The sequence below is a fragment of the Euprymna scolopes genome, chromosome 1, assembly GCF_053919585.1.
Source record: "Euprymna scolopes isolate OS-2025 chromosome 1, ASM5391958v1, whole genome shotgun sequence".
Taxonomy (NCBI): Eukaryota; Metazoa; Mollusca; class Cephalopoda; order Sepiida; family Sepiolidae; genus Euprymna; species Euprymna scolopes.
In genome coordinates this window covers 170913385-170931618 of record NC_136482.1, presented here as the reverse complement: position 1 = coordinate 170931618, position 18234 = coordinate 170913385, and the positions used below count along the sequence as shown (strand labels likewise).

The following is an 18234-nucleotide window of genomic DNA, read 5'->3' as shown; positions in this document are numbered from 1 at the left end:
TATCGCTATAGACAACAAATATTGCAGCTAAAATATTCATTTCGAAGTTATGCCCCCTGCATTTAACCTTTTACTGCTTACTTTATAACGTTTAAGAAAAATGTAAGCTTACCCAGTTTTCTGTAAAAATTACTTTTAACTAGAAATAAATTTCTACTCGATTTTTTTTTGTAATTTTTGGACATATTACTATTTTTAGCATGACAATTAAGTACGTAATAGTTTTTCCTTAAAACGACATGTTTTTTAAAAAATCGATCTGTCAACTGTATCTTAATAAGTAACTGAAATTAATTACAGAGCCAACAAAATAAGAAGAAATATGAGAAATTTTCATTATGTTGAAACTCATGTTCAGGAGAATAAAAAGAGGTTGAAGACTATAAAATGAATGAACGTTTAAAAATTAAATAGCAGACAACGACATTAGCAAACAGAAACATTAAAAGTGTTGATATTTTTAAATTAACCTTAGAAACCTGTCATTTCCTCATGAAAAAAAAAAAAAAATATAGCCATTACTATTTATAATCCTATAAATTTGAGCTTTTGTGTCTATTGATATTCATATTAAAAACTCTTTTTTCTATTAGTATTTATTTGCTTTCCCACCAAAGCAAAATGTGACACAAGGTCGTTTTTAATGTCGGGTTAAACCAGCTCCCCGAAAAAAAGGCAAAAGGGCACTCTGGTTGGGTCCCAAAATAGTAATTGTCCCAGTATAGAGGGTTTCCCCTCCATTGATCGGGACAAATTACCTTAAGTGCAGCATCTGCAGAACAGATACTACTTTGATCCCGGCCCGAAGGCCAAGAACAACAGAAAAAAGGGTATTTATTTGCTTCCCCACTGAGCAAATTAGGCACAAGGACGTTTTTTAATGTGGAGAGTGAAGGGGAAATGGAGACCAACTCCCTGGGGAGTAGGGGAGCTGGATAGTGACAATTGGTATGAAGGGTTTCCCCTACATTGACCAATAACTTATATGTGGGATTGACCAAGATCTTATATGTGAGGTTGGTATTTATTTGTTCCCCCACCGAGCAAATTAGGCACAAGGCCGATTTTTAATGTGAAGAGTGAAGGGGAAATGGGGACTAACTCCCCGGGGAGTAGGGGAGCTGGATAGTGACAATTGGTATGAAAGGTTTCCCCTACATTGACCAAGGTCTTATATGTGGGGTTTCCCCCACATATGGCTTTTGCTTGCAGTATCTGCTGGAACAGATGGTATTTATTTGCTCCCCCACCGAGAAAATTAGGCACAAGGCCAATTTTTAATTTGAGGAGTGAAGGGAGGGGGAAGGGAAAAAGGGGGACCAGCTCCCGAGAGGTGGGAAATGGGAGCTGGTTAAAGGTCAGGTATGTGGGGTTTCCCCCACATCTGGTCTTTGCTTGCAGTATCTGCTGGAACAGATACTACACTTTGATCCTGGCCCGAAGGCCAAGGACAACAGAAAAGAGGCACACTGCTTTTTTTTTTTCTTTTAATATTAACCAATAAGATAAAACTTTATAATTCAAAAAAATTTATTTTTATCTGCAATTATTATTCTACTCAATCATTTTTCGTAATTTTTACTAATTTTGACATGACAGATAAGTACATAGTAAATTTTTTTTTTTTTTTTTTTGTCACCTAAAATGCATTTTTTTGTAATCCCATCATGACCATGTTTATCGATAAGTCCTTTGGTCAATTCTGTCAGGTTTGATATAGCACTTTAATCACTGAACTTGTAAAATAAATGTGATGCATCTCAAGAATGTACATTGTTTTTAAATTGTAAAGAAAAAGGTTCATTAATATTTTAACTTCCTTTCCACATGTATTTTTTTCTTCCAAATATTTAATTATCACCATGATCATATTCAGTTTAACGTCCATTTTACATGGTAGACAGTTTGTAGAAATTGACTTCCAAACCAACCTATCTCTGGCCAGATATTTAATTATACCTCTTTCTTTCAAGTCCATCACTTCCTCCCATGTTTTCCTTAGCCTTTCACTGTCAACTGGACTTATTTTTTTTTTTTTTTTTTTTTTTTATTACATTTTCACCCCAAACAAGGCAAATTGCCACTTTGGTGTAGGGGGCTACTATCAGGGGCAACAACTACTGGGGTACTATGTAGGGATTTGGGCAGCAAGGTGTCGGTTCACGTTACACTTGAACTTCTGCACGTCAGTACTGTTGGGGAAGCAGGGACCTGGAATGGAATTCCAGAGTCTTGTGGTTCTGGGGAAGAAACTATTGGAGTAAAAAGATCTTTTACATCTAGGGACCTCTACAGTGTGGAGGTGGGATCTAGTAGCCTGTCGGGTTTGTCGAGGGTGCTCGCGTCGTGGGGGCACAAGTGATTGCAGTTCATCAGAGCATTCACCACTAAAATACTTGTAGAACAGGCAGAGGGATGCAACATTTCGTCGATGGGACAGAGGCTGAAGCTTAGATGCCAGTTCAGGGCCTATCAGATTTGCGACTCTCTTTTGAACCTTGTCAAGGAGCGAGAGACTAGTAGCAGATGCACCAGCCCAGATGTGGCAGCAATACTCCATACATGGGCGAATGGTGGCCTTATAGAGGTACAGGATACTTTCGGGTGTTAGTAGTTTTCTAGCACGGTAGAGAGAGCCTACCTTTCTTGCAGCGGCCCTGGCAATGCCTTCAATGTAATTGTTCCAACTCATGTTTCCTGTGAACGTTAGGCCAAGGAGTTTGAAAGATGGACTCTCAGATAAAGAGTCGTTGGCCATTGCTATTGGTGGTAGAGAGGGTTTCTTGTAATTATTGAATGAAACTAGTTTAGTCTTGGCAGCATTGAATGCGACCAACCACTTTTGTCCCCATTCCACTACAGATTGGAGGTCTTCCTCTAGTGTTTCTGCCATTTCTTTAGAAATGTGTTCATTCGTCATTGCTTCAATTGCTTTTTTTGTTTATTTTAAAAACAGCATTCACCCTAGGCGGGTGGAATCAGCTCCTCCCGAAAGAAGAAGTTTCATGGGAATATCAAATTCACAAGTGATCCCAACTCATATATATATATATATGATGAAAATAATGGAAATAGTATTCTGACAAAATAGAGAAATAAAAAGGAACAAACTGTATTGTGTTCATGAACGTTTCGTCTTTATTCCGAGACTTCCTCTGTATGTATATATATATATATATATATATATATATATATATATATATATATATACATACAGAGGAAGTCTCGGAATAAAGACGAAACGTTGATGAACACAACTCGGTTTGTTCCTTTTTATTTCTCTCTCTCTCTCTCTATATATATATATATTACATATACATACATACATACAGGGTGCGTAAGCTATCTGAGGATACCTTAAATATTTTTAGAAAACCAGAAAATGAAACTGTTAAATCGTTGAAATTTACAATTTCTTGTAACAAAACAAATAAATATAATATTAATCTACGTTTCATTGTGTATATTCTCCAACTTCTATCACCGACTCAGTTTGAGTTCAAAAACGACTGCAAGCTTTGGTCAAGTGGTCTTTATTCGTGTTCTCCATTGCTCGAGTTATTGTTTCCATCTGAAAGGACTTGGTGTTATAAGGATGCTTATTAACTTCCTTTTCAATGGTGCCATCCATAGGGTCTGGTGAGTTAAGAGGCCATAAATTTGGTGTGACATGATCATGAAAATTCACGGCTATCCTATCTTGGGCTTTGCGAGCTTTGAGGAATATTGTTGAATTTTGTTGGAAAACAGACCCTTCCATTAACTATGTTATCTGTCAAGGCTTAACAATGGTTTGAAAGGGCCTCGACATAAACATATGTATTCTCTAAGGCCCTGTGGAAAAAAAAAATGAGGAGGCATGATGTGGACTTTTTAAATAAACTTTATTATAATGGGATATATATATATATATATATATATATATATATATATATATATATATATATATATATATATATATATATATATCCTATTATAATAAAGTCGTATTTCTGTTTATTTGTTCACAATTTGATAAATATGTACAAAACGTAGTTTCACAAATTAATTTTCATACGGACTTTTATTTCAACATCATTTTTATTCAAAGGAAGTCTACATTCAATAAGTAACCTCATTTGCATATTACATTAAAGAAAATCTATTTTAATAATTAGCTACATGTTATTAATCATTTGATACAATTAAATTGTTTTAACTGCTCTATTTAGAAATATTATTTAAAATTAATTTACTTAATTTATTTTCATTTATCATTAATTGACACCAGTTGCATTTAAACCGGAAGCAAGTTTATTTATTTAAGCTATGGCAGTTAGTTCCCCTTTAATTTTCATAAGGAAAGATGGATGTGTCTTATGCTTCATTAAATCCAACATGTGATCCACTTTCAAGAAAATGGTAAGAAGTTAGAATATTCGGTGCATCTTAATATGTGACTAAACCTCTCTGCCCGCCTGGCAACATATTTTCAACCTTGCATTCCTAATATAATTCACCTGTCATCTCTTTTTTAAAAGATGGAATTGCCTGATCAAAGACAAGATTCAAGCAAGGATGCACGGTTCAGTTTTATAATTATATAGATTAAATACAAGTACAAGGCCAATAAATTTTGGGATAGTGGTCGGTTGGTCTCTAATATAAACTAAAAACTTTCACCATAATATTACGTTTGATCTATGAGCTTGACTATCTAGGAAGGATTTTATTGTATGGATTGAAATTTCATTTTCTAAGTTGAAATAAAACCTTATTTAAAAGGAAACATTGTCTTCTCTATTACAATTCATTCAGCTCACCAAAATAAGAATAATAATGGAAGTTACTGGAAATTCTCCTAAATGTTTGGATATCAATCCATGTTCAGCTACTACAGCAAGAGAATATTAATGACAGACAAGTTTTTAATTGCATTCTGGATTACTTAGAAAGACTACCAAACAGTATATTGAGCTGGACAAATTATTATGTGTTCAAACACACAGGTTTTGAATCCATATTATCTAGATTCAATAGTCCATATGTGATTTTTGTGGGTATTTATTGGATACCAGGTGACTTTTTTTGGTCCCCTGGCAAAAGGAAGGTGAACCTTTAAATTCACCCTTGTTTGTTCACACTTTTTTCAATAACTACACCTTCGAATTTTTTGAAATTTTACACAAACATTAAACATGATATGAGTAAAAAAGTAACAGAACGGATTTTCCGGGAAAATTTAAAAATTTGATTCCTTGGATTTCTATATAACTTTCTGAAAAGTTGTAACTAACTGATTTCTATATAATTTTGTTTGTCTATATTTCATGATAACTCTTGAGTATGCCCCAGGGGCTCTTTTAGGGCTAATAAAAAAAACACTCCCATTTTGGGACTATTTTACTATATTTGTCCAAAATTTTCTGTGTAGGTCTATTTAGCAGTTTTGCAGGAGCTGAAACTCAAATTTAAATATGTTAAGGCCTTGGGGACTTTGGGGGCTAAATGGGGTGAGGGGCAAATGATGGACTTAGTCATTTCTTTTTTTTTTTGCATGGTGCAGAACTCAAATTTACATATGTTAAGACCTGCACCGTTTGTTCATTTTTACCAGGATTTGACATCCACTGGGGTCTTTTGGGGCTTAATGGGGGAGGGGGGGGATGAACTTAGTCATTTTTTTATGCCTTATTCACTGTGCACTCACCGGAGACCATGCATGCTTCACTTGATTTGTTATTTTTATAATTAATTAAACTAAAGCACACATTAAAAATCATATATGTACTTTTTGTTTCAGTATCGAGTTCAACAGTGCTCAGTACATGAATAGAGCTTATTGGTATAAAAATATAACAAGTGAGCCCATAAAAATGGGCATTTCATTGTATCCAAGGAATCAAACCTTTTTGTGTAGTTCATTTCGTTTAGGCCCCCGTTCATAAAAAGAAATTTTTAAAAACATTAGTTACCGTTTTAAAAAAAAAAAATTATGGCTAACAAATTTAAAGAAAATGTGCATCTCTCCTAAAAGAACATAAAAAGTAAAAAAAAACAAAAAAAAAAAAAAAAAACACATGCAATTATTGTTGAATCAGAATCTAAGGTTTTCCCACGTAAGAGAAATCCTTCTAGCCTGAGGCAATTTTGTTTTTATGAGATGAAATCCCACCAATAAAAAGGAAAATAATGAATTAAAAACGTTTATGAATAAATAATTTGATAAAATTTTTCAAGTCTTTCCGCAACAAAATCCTCCTAGACTGAAGTATAACCCTAACCCCCTCTCTTTGTTCGGGGCCGAGCCGCATCCGTCGCTATCCTGGTTTACGGGAGCATACTTGTGATGTATCCCTGGCCATGTTCGTCGCTCCCGGCTCACAGGACCATAGATGCAACATTCTTACTTGTCTAGTGGTGGACCCCTCAAGGGTGATCAGACTCTCACTGGAAAATATCTCTGCTGCTCAGGGCATGCGTAATGTGCATGACCTTAAGTCCGTGTGATAACATTGTCCACTTTGGCCGTCACTCTGGCTTCGTGCTGGATCCGGTCTATATTTCATCATCTGGCGTCAGGACATACCTGAAATAAACTGTATCCTCATTCAAGCCGGCAATCAAGAAACAAAGAAAAACTTGGTCATTTTTATATAAACTAAACAAAAAAAAATATTTATAAATCATTTTAGACTTGTTTAAAGTCGAGTTCTTTGATCCAAGCTTCGTGATGCAGGTTGTATAACTTAAGTTCATCTGGCTAATTCCCCAGCTAAGAACAAGAACTTTTTAACTTAGCTCTTATGGGGGTTTCTGCCCCTCACCCCAGGTGGGGCGAGGGCGATGTGCACGTTTCGATGCCAGTCAGTAAAAGACGACTATTTCTAAAAAGACAATCGTTTTTTATTAAATTGGTCTCTTCTCCCTCTGTCATCTGAAGATTACTTTTCTTTTTTGCCTTTGAACCTCTTCTGTCTTTTTCCCAGTATTTTATATTCTTTTTCTTCTCTCGTGAACCCCTTTCTCTATCCCCTTATTTTATATTCTTTTTATTTTCTCTTTTGTTGTGAACCTCTTCTTTCTCTTTCGTAACCATATCTCTCCCTAGGTTCAATTTTATTTATTTATCTGTCCAACTAACTTATCACTGGCTTGGTGGCCTGGTAGTTAAATGCAACAGGTGGACCCAAATGACATCTCCCAGACACCAAAGAAGACATTTTGAACCCAAGTCATTGTACCTGTCTCACTCAATTAGTAGTTTAAATTCATTTTTATCAAACCCAACTAGAAAAACAATCTCTTGTTTCAACGAATCCTATTATCAGATTTTATATTTTCCTTTCATTGAAACATATACTATTTCTCTCCGGTGGACAGAAATCTCATAAACATGTTTTTCCTTGACCAAATGTATACATTTATATATTGGTAGCTCAAATTTCAACCCAAACCAATTAAAGTTTGCCTATCTCTGAATACCCTTTATGTAAAATTTCAAATGTTTAGACCAGAAATTGAGTAATTTGGTAGAGACTGCAGCGGTCAATTTTTTAAAAAACTTTGACCCCTATTATGACCCTTAACATTTGTTTTGGGCTCAAATCAAGTTATTAAGTTAGATCCATATCTAAGGAACCTATATCTAAAATTGTTTAGACCCAAAATTGGCGGAGGACTTCGGTAGAGTCCTCAAAGGTCATATCGTTGAATCTTGACCCCTTAATTGCCAAATTTCTGTCCGAAAACCGATTACAAAGATTTTCCCAAATCTCAGTACCCTGCATATCAAATTTCGAGTCTGTAGACTGAAAATTGACAGAGATATTGTGTAGGGAAATGTACACAGACAAACACGTTCACTTATATATCTATATATATATATATATTACAACAATAATGATGATACTAGTAGTAACACCAATAATGGAGGGAAAGATAAACGCGGTAGGAAAACACACATACACTATTTCTTTAAAGTGAAAAATCCTTCTAGATTGAGGTAAATGTTTTTAAGATATGCTTGGTAAGTTAAGAAATGAGAGCACCACTAATAAACAGAATTCTTAACAGCAAAAAAAAAAAAAGAAAAAAAATAATTGTGCACCCCTTCTCGGTAGCCCATGTCATGATGAAAAAAATTAGTAGTAGTATTACATTAGCTTGAAACAAAAATTCTCACGGAATTTTTAATTTTGATTTCAAATGATGTATCTTCAAAAAAGTTTTCATTATAATAGCTTTACTTTATATATCATTTTAAAGAAGAGTTTTTCACTCTATTTAATCGTTTAAATTACAATATTTTTAAAACAATTGTCTTCTTTTCAGAAAGTTGAATCTAAGATGAAAAAAAGCGAATTCGCACAATTTTCTTATTTAAACTCAAGCTAGGCCAAAAAGCTGCTAAACAACTCGCAATATCAACAAAGCATTTGGCCACTAGTGAATGCACAGCACAATGGTGGTTTAAGAAATTTCGTGGTGGTGACGAATCTTGACTATGATAAGGGTAGTGGTCGGTCATTGAATGTTAACAATCAATTAGGAGACTTAGTTGAAGCCAATCCACACAACTGTTTGAGAACTTGCTTTTGAATTAAACATAAATGATTTCCAACCAGATTGGAAAGACAAAAAAAAAAAAAAAAAAGAAACTCCGGTGCCTCACAACTTGAAAGAAAACCAAAAGAAATTGCTGCTATCAAGTGTCATCTCTTCTTTAACGCAACACTTCCCAAAGCTAAAATTGCATCGAAAAAAAAGGTCAGGCTGACTGTTTGGTGGTCTGCGACCAGTCTCATCAATTAGTTTTTGAATGCAGGCGAAACCATTATGGCCTGCCGCTTGCCTGTTTCCCACCTGACTACAACTTGGAAGTCTTCAAGTCCAACATAAACAAACTCCTGACAAACCGCCCCCTTAAGTAAGACACTATCAAAACCCCCAATACTAATGATTACTACAATACTATCTCATTGATTACTGTACACGCAATAACCCTTATCCCTGAGTGGCCACCAGGCCTTCGTGATGACCCCCATGTAAAAAAAAAAGAAAAAGTAGTCAACAAATGGATGAAATACATTAGAAACTCCTTGATGCAAAAACATTGACCGGTCAAGAAATCAAGGACGTCATCATATTTTGTAACAGCTGTCTTGTGTTGTGTCATTCAACAAAGGTATTGTGAATTTGTATTATAAGAACTTGTGTTCCACTCATCTGTATAAGAACTTTGTGTATGAACGCATATAAATAATGTCTTCATCATCTTAAGAATGTTTCCCCCCCCCCTCAGCTATGATACGTAATGACTGTGCCTTCTTTATGATAAAAGAACTGATAATCCTCATCTCAAAAATGTGTTAAAGAAATATAATGTTTATAGAAAGACTGTCAGAACTGTATAAATGTCAATCTCTCTTCTATCTATATATCTATCCCCCTTTCATTGTGTATTAAAATGTACCGTCTCTATCTCACTAATATGAACACTCTAAGACAAACACGCAACAACAAATATATAACATACATCATCCCTTCTAATATGAACCCACAACATAACTTCATCACCACCGAAACATGAGATTTTTACATTACTGGCATAAATACATTTGTTTTGCTTCAGCAAAAGTGTGTTGATTCTGATGGTGCTTATTTTGATCAATAAATTTGTTTGAGCTGCAATATGTTCATCTGAACTTAAAATTTGAAAATCACAAGAACTTTCTTGTCAACCTAATAGTAATAGTAGTAACAATAATAAAACAGTAGATAAGCACACATACATACATACATACATACACACACACACACACATACATTCGCTTTCTTTCTTTCTATTTGATAATTAATTAATTGAAGCACTAGAGGATGACCTCCGATCTGTAGTGGAATGGGGACATAAATGGATGGTCATATTCAATGCTGCCAAGACTAAACTCGTTTCCTTCAATAATTACAAGAAAACTTCTCTACCACCAATAGCAATGGCCAATGACTCTTTATCTGAAAGTACATCCTTTAAACTCCTCGGCCTAACGCTCTCAGGAAACAGGAGTTGGAACAATTACATCGAGAGTATCATCAGGACCGTTGCAAAGAAGGTAGGTTCTCTCTACCGTGCTAGAAAGATACCAACGCCTGAAAGTATCCTATACCTCTATAAAGCCACCATTCGCCCATGTATGGAGTATTCTTGTCATATTTGGGCTGGTGCATCTACCACTAGTCTCTCGCTCCTAGACAAGGTTCAAAAGAGAGTCGCCAATCTGATAGGCCCTGAACTGTCATCTAAACTTCAGCCCCTGTCCCATTGATGAAATGTTGCATCCCTCTGCCTTTTCTACAAGTACCTTAACGGTGAATGCGCTGACAAACTGCAAGCACTTGTGCCCCCTCGACGTAAATAACCCCGACAAGCAGCTAAATCCCACCCCTTCACAGTAGAGATCCCTAGATGTAAGAGAGCCTTCTACTCCAGTAGTTTTTTCCCCAGGACAGATAGACTTTGGAATTCCTTGACGGGTCCCTGCTTCCCTAACTGTACTGAAATGCAGAAGTTCAAGTGCAACGTGAACCGACATCTTGCTGCCCAACTCCCTACACAGTATCCCTGATGCCTATGTCCCTGATAGTAGCCCCTACAACAAAGTGGCAATATGCCTTGTTTGGGGTGAAAATGTAACAACAAAAAAAAAAAAAATTAAACATAAATGTGTAATAAAGAGTTATTGATAGAAAATGAAAGTGTTTGAGCGAAAATTAATTTAACAATCATCTACTAAAGTTAAGAATCTATGCAAGCTTTTTAATTCCATTGGAATATGATGTTTGTAATGAATTCATGTGATAACTAATGACCTTATTTTGAAGGATAAGAATGCCACAAGTATTGGCCCGGTCATAAAATATGCTTAAATATATTTTAATTTGTCCAGATTTCGCATAGAGCGTCACGATTTCAAAAGTAACAAACAAAAAAGTATTTGAGGGCCATCAGCTAGAAACTAAAAGCAAAATCAGCATTCAAAGCTGGTGACGTTACCACTGTACCAACGTGACACACATATGAAATGATTAAAAATAAACTAAGATGAATGTACAAAATGTATAACGATTTTTTTTCAATTTTGACCTCTTAAAATTTATTTTAACTGGCTAAATACCCATAAAAGAACAGTTCATAAAAAAATCCAATCATTTGAGCCCCCCCCCCCACACACACTCTGCGACTTTTAGTTTCGAAAGAGATAGAGTTTAAAAATATAGAGACAGACAGACAGACATAGTGAGTTTTATAAATTAGATTTAGGTGCTAAGAGCGAAATTCGAAATATTGAATTTCAAATAAAACCAAATGGTACCTACTTAATTATTATACCGCCGTAACAAACATATCCAAGAGATTGTAAGTTGGGCTATATTTAGTTTAACTTAGTTTTATGCAATGGGGCTGAAAACGAAGTTGGAAACCTTTAATAATAATTCAGATACGGCTGATTTTTGTGAAATGCTAATATCAGAAATCAATAAGCATTCCTCAAATCTCAGTTTCTTACATGTATTTTAAGGAGGGAGGGGGGGCATAATATAGGGCACAACCTCCCATTTGAAAATTTAAATTTGCATCGAAGCTAATCTTTAAATCATTAATGACACCAATTAAACAAGATTCCCTAAATTTTAATTTCTTCTTAAGACCACTTAAGCTTCAAATTTTAAATATTTCCTAGAATCAAAATCATGTTATAGATTTTGATCAAAATCATGTTATAGATTTTGATCACAATTGAAAAAAGGATTTTAGACATAAGATCTAGTATTATTCTATATTGATTTTAATTTCTGCAAAGAGACATAAAATAATGTAAAAACATTGTTCAGGGAATCTTACCCATCCTAGGATAAGCCTTGTTATCTCAAGAAGAACAGAAATAAGGTAACATCACTAGTAGAAGGTGTACCATTCTTCGTAAAAGCCAGTGTGGGTTTCCATACCGAGAAGATCTTATTTGGATTACTAATACTATGTGGTTTTAAATATTTTAAATCAGAGTTTATTTGTATGGGAGGCCCCATTGTCTGTCATTCCAAATAGTTATAACAGACTAAATTACTACCAACTAATTATTTTTAATATAGTTTAATCAAATATAAGTAAATAATTAGTAAAAAAATAAAAAATATATTAAGATATATTGCTTACTTATCTAAACTTAATAAATAGTAGCAAACAATTTTTTTTAAGTAGGATTAAAATATTAGGTTGGTGCAAAAATGTTCTTTTCTTTTTTTTTTTTATCAGATATATATACGTTAAAAAACAAGATTATTTTTGCACCAACTTAATATTTGAATTAATTTCACTCATCCTGGGACAGGTATTATTATCTAATAAAATATGATATAAATAATATTCAACAATAATTATGAAACATGAAATAAATAATGCATTAGGAAGAATAGAAATGATTATGGAAAATAGTAAAAAGTAGTCAGAAAAAAAAAAAAAAAATACAACATAAAAAAAAAAGAAAAGTATAAACAAATTAAAACATAAATAAACTCAAAGAAATAGTATTTTTTTTTTTTTCAATTTATTTTGCAAATATTGAAGTTGCATAAATACAACTTTGGTACCTGAATGTCAGCGTGATTCAATGATCAATTATTAAAGTCTGCAGAAAGGTGATAAACAGTTTTTGCTAATGAGTTGAAAGTGTGACCTGAGAGATTCTATGGCAAAGAATTTATGAAAGCTTCATTATTTCTGATATATCGTAAAGCATATGAAAATGCTAAAATTCAAGATTCTAATACACCGGGAGTAAATGTTTGGAGCAGTTATAATACCAGATGCAAATCTGAGGCAGCTAAATGAAAAAGCTTAAAATCCAATTGTTCCTTTTTTTCGGGCCGTTTTTTTTGAGCACACATCTCCCCCAACTATTCAATAAAATAATAAAAAGAGAAATTGACAGAATTTTATGTCGTAAAATATATCAGTGGATAATTGAAATCCTGTCAGACCATCCAATTCATTACTTATGCATCATTATTGCTCCAATAAGTCATGAGACAATTAAATATTAGTCTTCAAAAGGTATTTGAGCTTTAAATAATACATGGAAAGATTGTATTTGGTAAATGCATAAGCACAAATACAGTTAAAAGAAATGTAACTATGCTTCAGTGGCCTTATTTGGGGCGAATAAATTATTTTTTTTTAATGTACAACTAAAAAAATTATAGTTATCATCAAACTAGTTTATTTCCGTATTTAGTTATTTGCAGACTATTACCCTCATCTTAATAGTTGTTGTTTCACCGCGTATTGGTCAACTCGTCTTTTAGCCTTGTTCAGATGATTAACCTGGAGAAAAGTTGGCTGAAATGTGGTGAAGATAACAGTCCACAAATAAATACACAAATTACTCATCTCAAAGGATTCCAATAAAAATACTTTGTTTCCATCCAGTCTCAATTACAAGAAATTCTAGTACTTGTACAGTTTGAATCAAGACTTTAAAAAAATGAAAATATTGGAAAAAAAAGTTATATTGTACATATCCGTTATGGAAAGAAGTTTAAAATAAAATTTTTTTTTAAAAATCACTTAATTTGATCAAGTATTTTTTTTTTTTTTTTTTTAACAGCAAAAAAAAAAAAAAAAAAAAAAATTTGTTATGATACTGATCAAAAGGTAGCCGTGTTTCGATTTTTAGGAAGAAAAGCTATTCGTTAAGATGGGGAGAAGGATGTCGGTGCTTTTGACCGAGTTATCGCCCCATGGCGCGTTCTAAAAATCCAAACATGGCTGCCTCCAGCGCACTTGGGGGGGGGGGACGACGACTATTACTAAATCAAATTAAGCGATTTTTTTTTTCTGAGAAATTCAGTCAAAAACGGATATGTACAATATAACTTTTTGTTTCCGATATCTAATTTTTCATTCAAAACAGCTTTTTCAAATTCTATATTCCCAACCTTTCATTAAACATTTTTGAAAGCAAAAAAGAAAACCAAATCATACAATTTTTATTTAACCTTTAACAAAATCCTATGAATTAAACATTCATTTCAATTTAAAAAAAATTATTTGAGTTAATTTCAAAACAAACTGATTATTATTGAGAATTATTTAAGTTTTGGACTGTTATAAAAATGATCAGGTCAAACAATTGTTAAATTGCTAGCTTGCCTTACCTTTAAAACAAAAACAAAAAAAAACTTGATCTTTGAAAAGTAAATATCATATTGCAAACAATTATAAAAGATAAAGAAATCATTAATGTATGCAATTATACTTCAATCTTATAACACAAAATACTAAAGCAATAACCATTTTTTAATTTTATGAAACTTTAGCTGATGTTTTCAGCACCAGAAAGTTTTCAAGTGATAGTCACAGAAAACATGGCAAGCTGTTATTAATTGCTCAAAAGCATTTTTTTTATTTATTTAAAATCTTTAAACAATTCAATTCCTGATAATATTAAGTAGAAAATTTTAGTTCATTTTTTTTACAGTAGAAAAACAATTTGTTACGACAGCAAGCAAAAGGTAGCCATGTTTGGATTTTTAGACCACAAGGAAAGGAGAGAAAATATTTAATATAGGGAGGGAGTGGCAGCACTTTAGACAGAGTTAACTCCCCATGGCATTCCCCCTCCCTTCCTCATGGTCTAAAAATCCAAACATAGCTACCTTTTGCTTGCTGTTATAAACTGTTTTTCTGCTGTAAAAGAAAAAAAAAAAATACTTGATCAAATTAAGTGAAATGTTTTTGTTTTTTTTGAGAACTTACTTCCATAACACGTACGTACAATATAACTTTTTCCAATATTTTCATTTTTTAATGCTTTGATTAAACTAAAAAAAGTAACAATTTATTATTTGGCAAATAAAGCAACAGACAATAATTGCAGTTTGAACACAAAACTTGGAAAAAAAAAAAAAAAAAAAAAAGGACAATTTATTCTAAATTAAACTAAAATATTAAATAACTTTTTTTTAAAACAAAATTTTAATTGTTGAAATTAATTTTGTTTTATATATTTTAATTTGTAATTCCAAATTTGATGTTTTTATGAATAATCTACAATGTAAAGATGTAAGCAGTTTCAGATAACCAATTATTTACAAATGGCATTCTGCTCTTCAAGAAATATGCTTATCAAAAATATCATCTGAAATTAAACTAATATGCACTTGAAAATAACAATTTCAACATGTTGAAGTTAGAACTGTACAAGCTGTTTAAGGAGATCAAACAACAATAATAATAATTATAATAAGGGTTCAATCGTGTTATGTTTCAAAGGGAATATAATCTTTTCAATTTAATTTTTTTTTTTAAATATAATTTTCTCCCTTTTCTCCCCTTCTGATAATTTATCCCATTTATACTTTGGTGCATTTATAAAAAAAAAAAAATAAAACCTGATTAAGATTAATAATTTTTTTTGTGTTTATGCTTAATTTAAAAAATAAAATAAAATAAAAATAAAGCAACTGGGAAATATTTGAACACTTTAAAAGGAAATAATACTGATAGTTATTTCATTAAAAGAATAACTCTCTTTGTTTGGGCTTTATTTATAATCTAGAAACTTCAGAAATATTCATTATAAATATAAGCCATTTTCTCCTTTTAGAATGAACTAGAACATAGTATAATTCTTTTTTTTTGCTTCAATGAAATTATAATTAAATATATCCCTAAGATATTTACATCATGAAAAGCAACAAAGTTACGCACAACGAAAAACGGGATAAAGTGAAACACAAAAAGATAATAAAAAATAAAGTATGAATTTATTTTAAATAATTTTGCAAACATCTAATACTTTGGATAAAGATATAAACAATGATTTCATTCATTCTTTTTATCTACAGGCATAAATGAAAATAGTTATTTTTACATCAATTTACAATCAATATATATAAACTGTACATTCAGAAGAAGGAAGATGTTTTAAAAAAGCTTTGTTTTTTTTTCTATAAAATGAAATGAGAATGATAATTCATTTGTTTCAATTTCAATCTTAAATATATGATATTAGATGGTCATTTGGTCAGTAGAGCATGAGACAATGTTTTAGAATCCATTGTCAAATGCAGGTTATGTTATGTGATTTTTTTTTTGTTTGTTAAAACATGACATGTTTTGGGAGAGAGGAAAAAAAAAAACATAGAATGAAAGAAACAGCACCAGTGAACTGAAAAAATTATGAGTTAAACTAAACTAAAAATTATTGGAATAATTAATTTTAAATTAAAATAAAATATTTAGTTAATAATTCTTTTCAGTATTTTAATGTTTGAAATTTAATTCATTCTTATAAATTTCAAATTGAAATTCATAAATTGTTTTCTTTTATATATGATAGTAGCATTAAGTAGTTTATGAGCACGAGATAAATACTCGACTTTTGTTTTAAACTTTAAAAACCAGAAATTACTGACATTTTAAAAACTAAAATCACTAAAATTATGAAGGAATAGTAAACAACTCATTACCTTTCATAAATTAAAAGAGGACAGATAATGTTTACTTCATGACCCTTTCAAATTTGAATAATGTTGAAATGCTGATTAGAATAATTTTTTGTTAATTCAAAAAGGCCAGTCAGGTTTTATAATTCTTTATGCTACTAAACAAAATATTTTCAGAGGTCCCCACTGCTATATAAAATGAGCCCATAATTCCTCCATTTTTTAAAATAGAGTCTTAAATACAAAATAAAGTTAATAGCAGTCAATTATTGTTTCTCAAATTAACAACCAAAACAAAAAATAAATAAATAAAACATAAGTTTCTTATTTCCAATAAATGTCTGTCACAATCATTTAAGATATCCATTTTTTTCTTTTTAAAAAGCCACAAGATAAAATCAAAAATACTTTTTCTTAAAAAAAAAAAAAAAAAAGTTATATAATTTATATAATATATATAAAGCAAACATGTTTATGTCCACATATTTGTTATAAATGGTTAATCTAGGAGGGGGCAACAGTATTATAGCATTTCTTTTTTTTAATTTTTATTTTGTTTCATTTTACTTCAGTTGATATTCTCGGCAATCAGGGTGATTCTTCCTTGGGCTAACACTTGATCTCTATATAAGATGCACAGATATTCAAATATTCCCTTACAAAACGTTGAGCTAGTAAAGAAGTTAGGAATATTAATTTTCCTCTTACTTACTGACCAGTTAACTGCATTATCGTATATCTTTCTTTTAGTCTCTTGGTCTTACTGGATTCCACAACAAGAATTCACCTAGTCTGATGGAGTATCCAGACTGGTGTTGTTACTATAGGCAACATCACTCAGAGACAGTGCACTAATCCTCATATAAGCTAGTGCAGAGTAGACATATCAAGGGGATTTTATTTAGCTTCAAATATTTTTTTAATATTTAATGAGGGTTTACTTGTAGAAGTATCTTCATGCCAGGTTGTTCTTACAAAAAAGAGTTCCTGTACATGTTTTAGTATGGTTTTAAATGATTATATTTTTCCCTATTATAATAATCTATACTATTAACAAAATTCTAAATATTTATTTATTTATGTGTATATATATATATATATATATACGAATAAAACTTTTGAACGGATGCACCAAATTAAAAAATTCTTTTTCTTCCCTGAAAGGTGCAAGTCCCTAGATTGTCCTTATCTTTATAAGTTCGTAACGAACAACGCCGAGTCACACAAATAAGGGTTTTTGCGCACCGTTTAGTGCATAGTCGAAAAAGTTACCTGCCCATGTAAACAGAATTAAGCACTGTTTGTATACACTCGCAGTAACATCTTTCGGCATACAGACAGGACTTGTGGCGCAATGGATAACGTGTCTGACTATGGATCAGAAGATTCCAAGTTCGAATCCTGGCAAGTTCGTAATAATTTTAACCATCATTTTATCCAACGTTTACTTGTGATCCTTACCGTTAGGGTATTTGTGTTTTTTCTTTTTATTTTGTGCATATGGGAATTTCACAAGTGTTGATGGTAAGACGATGTTGAGTATACTTGATTTTGTGTTTGACTCCACGTTGTGTGTGGCGCAGTCGCGAGTGTATAATAAAAAGATTGTGTTAATTTAGTTTAATAAAATATAACTCATTTAATACTGGTAACCATTTTTCTAAACAAATGTTTTATTTTTTATAAATGAATTGTTAAAAAAACAGCTGCTGCATTTATTTAAACCATAAGTTGGTGGTAGAATGGGAG

At 32.0% G+C, this 18234-nt stretch overlaps 1 non-coding gene across 1 annotated transcript; it reads left to right on the top strand.

The window, feature by feature from the left end:
• The first annotated feature begins 17825 nt into the window (after positions 1 to 17825).
• Positions 17826 to 17898, top strand: Trnah-aug (transfer RNA histidin (anticodon AUG)). The gene has a single exon. It is a non-coding gene; the product is annotated as a tRNA-His (tRNA).
• Positions 17899 to 18234: the final 336 nt, after the last annotated feature.